Consider the following 6000-nt stretch of genomic DNA (forward strand, 5'->3'; position numbering starts at 1 on the left):
TGAAGGATCATGTGACACTGAAGACTGGAGTAATGATGCTGAAAATTCAGCATTGCTTCACAGAAATAAATTATATTTTAAAGTATATCACAATAGAAAATGTTATTTTAAATTGCAATAATATTTCAGAATACTCTGTAAATATATACATCCTTGATGAGCATAAGAAAGTTCTTTAAAAAACGTTAAAAAAAAAACATACATACATACATACATATGTATATATACAGTATATATATATACATGAAATGAAAATGGAAAAAAATGAAAATCCATTCACAAGTCCATTTTCATGAAAGATTTTCTTTTTTACAGTGATGGTCATGTTTGTATGTGTGTGAGAGAGCAATCACTGAGCTGCTTGGGAATGCAGACATGTTGAGCCCTGTTATGAATATTATCAGATAAATGCCTGTGGTAACCCTGAGGCCGGACACACACACGCAAGTCTACCACTCACTAATGTGCTGTATACACACTCATAAACAGGCTCTTACATGCATGGAATGACACTGTTGAGACATACAAGAAACATACAAACACCAAAGCTTTGACGACTGACATCGGCTGCCTTTGTTTAAAGAGGCCGTTTGCTTTAAGTCAATGTCTCTGCTTGCTCACACTGAATTACTCTGCTTCTCCTTCGGGTCAGAACTGTTCAGAATCAAAATACGGTCTTAATTATGTTGTTTCTTAATTTCACAATGAAACTAGCCCTACTCACAAGTCACCAGCCTGTTTTTCCAAATTTATGACGTGTAAACTGAGAAAAAAATGTAATTGTCATTTCTGCCAGCTAAAAGGTAATATAATTCATGCCAGGTCTGTGTAAAAATAAATGTGTGCTTAGAATAAGAAAACAGGGCTGAAAGTGACATTATACAGTTTACACATACTGACTGTAATATTATGTAATGTGTCCCAAATAGCTTGCAAATTCAAATAACCAAATACAGATACTTCTACTGTTTCCATGTATTGATATATTTAGTACATATCATATTTATATATAATATTATCAATACCTTGGCAAAGTAAACATTCTTTATCATACCAATATTTTAATTTGGAATTGTACATCTTGAATTAGTTCACTGGCCAAAAAAAGAGCAATAGAGCCACCTAGTGAACAGAAGGTGTATTACAGCTTGAGAAACAGCTGCAAACATTCAAGACATCCATAAAGTTACATAAAGAACAGGCCGAGAAGTGGGATTTTGGAATAAAATGAATAATGGACTGGTCTCAGTCGATCCAACTGCGAGATCAAGCTGATTCAGGTGACATATTGGATCATCAAGTGGGCTTGCCTTGATTCAAATTTTATTCTCTATGAATAGAATCAAGCAGCAGCAGTGACATATGAGAGACAGTAAGCAAATAAACATATATTGATATGACAAATACTGTAATATTAGATATATAGTGACATTATACATAGACATTTAGTACACTCAAAAGTTTGGGGTTAGTAAGATTTTTCTAAAGAAATTAAATACTTTTATTCAGCAAGGTTGCGTTTAATTGTTCAAAAGTAAGAGTAAAGACATTAATGGTACAAAATATTTCTATTTTATATAAATGCTATTCTTTTGAACTTTCTATTCATCAAAGAATCCTGAAAAAATATTACTAAAATATTAAGTAGCACAACTGTTTTCAACACTGGTGGTGATAAGAAATGTTTCACAAGCAAAAAATTAGCATATTAGAAAGATCTGAAGGTTCATGTGACACCAAGGACTGAAAATTCAGCTTTGCCATTAAAGGAATAAATAACATTTAAAATATATTAAAACAGTTATTTTAAATTGCACGAATATTTCACGATATTCCTGTTTTCTTTTCAAATAAATGCAGCCTTGATGATGAGCATAAGATACTTCTTTTTAAAAACTTATTAGGTGCATAATTTGGTATAAAATGAACTTTGACCTTATTAAGCCACAGTGTGCTTGTGTAATTGTGTTTGTGAACAGCAATAACACACGTCTTGTCACTGTCTTGTCCAGCAGCTCTGGCATCTGTTGCCCTGAGCATTTATGAACTGATTTAATCTGGCTCCGTCCACAGATGCTATTTCTCTCTCCCATTGCCCTCTTTCTCTCTTCACACTGTCGCTTCTCAATCTCTGAACCAAACTGCTAGTGCTGTGCTATCAGTCACCATGTTTCATTTTAAGGATGACATTCTCTAGGAAACCTGAAAACAAGGCAGTATTCTGTCCTGTCTCCCTCAGTGACTTTCTCCCCTTCCTCTTCTTGGCTTCAGACGAGGGCACTGCTGTGTACTACACTGCATAAAGTGTCTTCTCTTTCACTCTGAGAGTCTCTCTCAGACTCATTTACAGCAGAGAGTTCAGGACAGCGACCTGGGAGACAGAGGCGCTCTGTGATCTGTCTGAAGCGAGGCTCATTAGGGGAAGTTCAGAATGTCCCATTCCGTGAACAGCTCAACCACTCACACACACACACACAAAATGTCAAAGAAGATCGTTCTGTGCATATCCACCTGCTTTTTCGCTCTTTTCAAATAGTCTGAGCTTGTGTTAAAGGGATAGTTTTTCATGCAATAATAATTATTTTGTCTTAATTTACTCACCCACGTCATTGTAAACCTGTATAACTTTCAATTAAACACAACAGGAGACATTTTGAAGAATGTGCTGCCATTTAAGTGAATAGGGTTGCAGGCTATTTAAAAGTATCGTCCATATGGTTTGTGTGATATATCAAGTCTTTTGAAGGTAGCTTTCTGTGAGGAACAGACCATAAGTTATTCATCAAAAAAGGTTTTTACTTTCATTCATAGATTTGACATAAATACGATCAGTGACTAATTGCATGTGGAAAACGGTGTTATCTTAGTATTATTTATATACTATTATAGTATTTTGTTGTTGTTGTTGATTTAAAGTTTCATTTAAAGTTGTAAGTTTTAGTGATTTTGTTATGTGCTTTTGTCATTTTTATTCGTTTTTAATATATTTTTATATTTTAGTACTTTTTTTAAACTTAATATTTATATGTGACCCTGGACCACAAAAGCAGTCATAAGTAGCACGGGTATATTTGTAGCAATAGCCAACAATACATTGCATCGGTCAAAATGATCAATATTTCCTTTATGCCAAAAATCATTAGGATATTAAGTAAAGATCATGTTCCATGAAGATATTTTGTAAATTTCCTACAATTTAACTATTTTGTTAAATATATCAAAACCTAATTTTTGAATAGTAATATGCATTGCCAAGAACTTCATTTGTCCTTCATTTGGACAACTTTAAAGGCGATTTTCCTCAATATTTTGATTTTTTTTTGCACCCTCAGATTCCAGATTTTCAAATAGTTGTATCTCGGCCAAATATTGTCCTATCCTAACAAACCATACATCAATGGAGAGCTTTTTTACTCAGCTTTCCAAAGATGTATAAATGGTTTTGTGGTCCAGGGTCCCATATTTTATTTTGTCATCTTTATTTCAATTAACCCTCTGGGGTCAGAGGGTGTTTTGGGGCCCAGGAGAAGTTTTGGCATGCCCTGACATTTGATGTTTTTTTCAGTATCTTAAAAAAGCGTTGTTAGTGAAAAACTTTGTTTTGTTATTATGACTATACACAAATAATGCCGAGTTCACACTACACGATTTTCAAACTCGTCGGATCGCCGTTGTTTTCACACTGCGTGACTATGAATCGCCGACAGCTCCAGATATTTAGTATGCCAAATATTTCACGGGCGTCGGCGATTCCCTCAGATCGTGTCTTTGATAATTCACACTGCATGATTGTCACTCGTGTGAACGAGCACCGATTTGCCTCTGATTTCGGGCATTTGTCAGCGATTTCGCAAAACCTGTCGGCGAGTGAAAAATCAGGCTAAAATCGTGCAGTGTGAACTCGGCATAACACTAGACCCTTTGCCGTTTCAATCAATGCCTTATTCGTATTTGTACGATCAAAAATGATGGAGTATTTGTAGCAAAGTTGTAAGTTTTAGTGATTTTGTTAAGTGCTTTTGTCATTTTTATTAGTTTTTTTTTTTTTTCAATATTTATATTATATATAGAAATTACATTTATATAGAAAAAATGAGAGAGACCGCAATGGTGCGGGCTGCTTCGACCCCAGAGGTTTAATGAAAAGAATTTTTAATAGTTTTAAATAACACTGGTGGAAACGCAAATGAGATATGAGAGTTTATCATCACACATATTTATCATATGGCTTCAGAACACTTATAAAGAGTACAATTCTTTTTTGTGTCCATTTTGGAGCTTGACAGCTGCAGTTTCCATCAATGTCCATTATATGGAAGAGCAGCATTAACATTCTTCTAAACTTCTCTTTTTGCATTCCACAGAAAAAACAAACGATTTGAACAACAGGGTGAGAAAAAAAGATTTGACAACATTTTTGAATGAATTTATACTCCATACCACAATCATAAAAAGCAAAACCTTCCTATACAGTGGTGTGAAAAAGTGTTGGCCCCCTTCCTGATTTCTTATTTTTTTTGCATGTTTGTCACACTTTAATGTTTCAGATCATCAAACAAATTTAAATATTAGTAAAAGATAGCACAAGTGAACACAACATGCAGTTTTTAAATGAAGGTTTTTATTGTTAAGGGAAAACAAAATCCAAAACTACATGGCCCTGTGTGAAAAAGTGTTTGCCCCCTAAACCTAATAACTGGTTGGGCCACCCTTAGCAGCAACAACTGCAATCAAGCGTTTGCGATAACTTGCAATGAGTCTGTTACAGCGCTGTGGAGGAATTTTGGTCCACTCATCTATGCAGAATTGTTGTAATTCAGCCACATTGGAGGGTTTTCGAGCATGAACCGCCTTTTTAAGGAAAAAAATAAGAAATCAGGAAGGGGGCCAACACTTTTTCATGTGGTGTTTAGCAAACATTTTGCTAACATCAGTGTTAATAAAGTTGTGTGTCCTAATTAAACACTGAGCCTGAAGGAATGACAATGTTAACAAAACACACACAGGCATACTGTAATAGTGTGTTTCACCACAGTCACATGGTCACAACTGCAAACACAAACAATCAGAATACCTCCAACAACAATTTTTTGCTAAACATATTCATTCAAAACTATAAAAACACTAATTTCCTTACTCTGGCTCCCTCTTGTGGCCAAACCATGTGTTTATTCCCACTGCAGCATTCCAATTACTTTCCACAGCGAGTGGGTGTGGGTGTATTTTTTTCGAGAGCTAAAGAAATCACATCCCACATTATTATATAATCTGCTCATTCCTTTTCTCGGGTTCTCTTTCTCTCCCTCGGCTGAAAGTGAGTGAAATTAGCATACGTGAGGCTGTAATTAGAGTCATTTAACACCATATCTGTTAAAGCAACACATTACGTGATCTCACTGTCATCAAACATCCCATTTATCTTTATCAAACACGGGAAAACATCCATCAAGCATTCACTATTTCTGTTTAACCACATGGGCTGCAGGAATAACTATTCAATTACAGGTAAAAAATGCCTTTATTTGGCTGATAAAGACCTGAGAGCTCAATCGGTTGCATTAATAACAGTGTGCGGATATTTACTATGTTAAAATATTTCCCAAACATGCAGGCTATGCTCAAAAACAGATCAAGTTATCCTGAAATGTCTTCTGTTCAGTGTCATACCAGAGATGCTACTATTATATCTGTGGTTTCACTGCAGTCGAAAGCAAGACAGATCGGACAGGATTGTTTATCAAACTAACACAATTACAGGCAAGATTCAGAGCCAACCAAAACTCTATTACGACAAATCGGCCAATAGGATGTCAGAATGATTCAGGATGATGTCTCAACCTCTGGTTGTCATTTCAAAGGTCCTCTAGCAAATCTTGTCTTAAAAGACAGCTTCATTCCATCAGCACTAACACAAGAATAACAGAATATATGGCTAAACACTCGTGTGTGTGTGTGTATAAATACAGGGTTCACACATTCACTTTTTTTTATTTTTTATAA

The 6000-nt window shown here is 35.1% G+C and overlaps 1 pseudogene; it reads right to left on the reverse strand.

Annotated features, from left to right (window-relative positions):
- Positions 1–6000, reverse strand: part of LOC107695855 (ankyrin repeat and sterile alpha motif domain-containing protein 1B-like) — a 192108-nt pseudogene that overhangs the window by 35724 nt on the left and 150384 nt on the right.

This window comes from Sinocyclocheilus anshuiensis, unplaced genomic scaffold (assembly GCF_001515605.1).
Source record: "Sinocyclocheilus anshuiensis isolate Anshui unplaced genomic scaffold, SAMN03320099.WGS_v1.1 scaffold538, whole genome shotgun sequence".
Classification (NCBI taxonomy): domain Eukaryota; kingdom Metazoa; phylum Chordata; class Actinopteri; order Cypriniformes; family Cyprinidae; genus Sinocyclocheilus; species Sinocyclocheilus anshuiensis.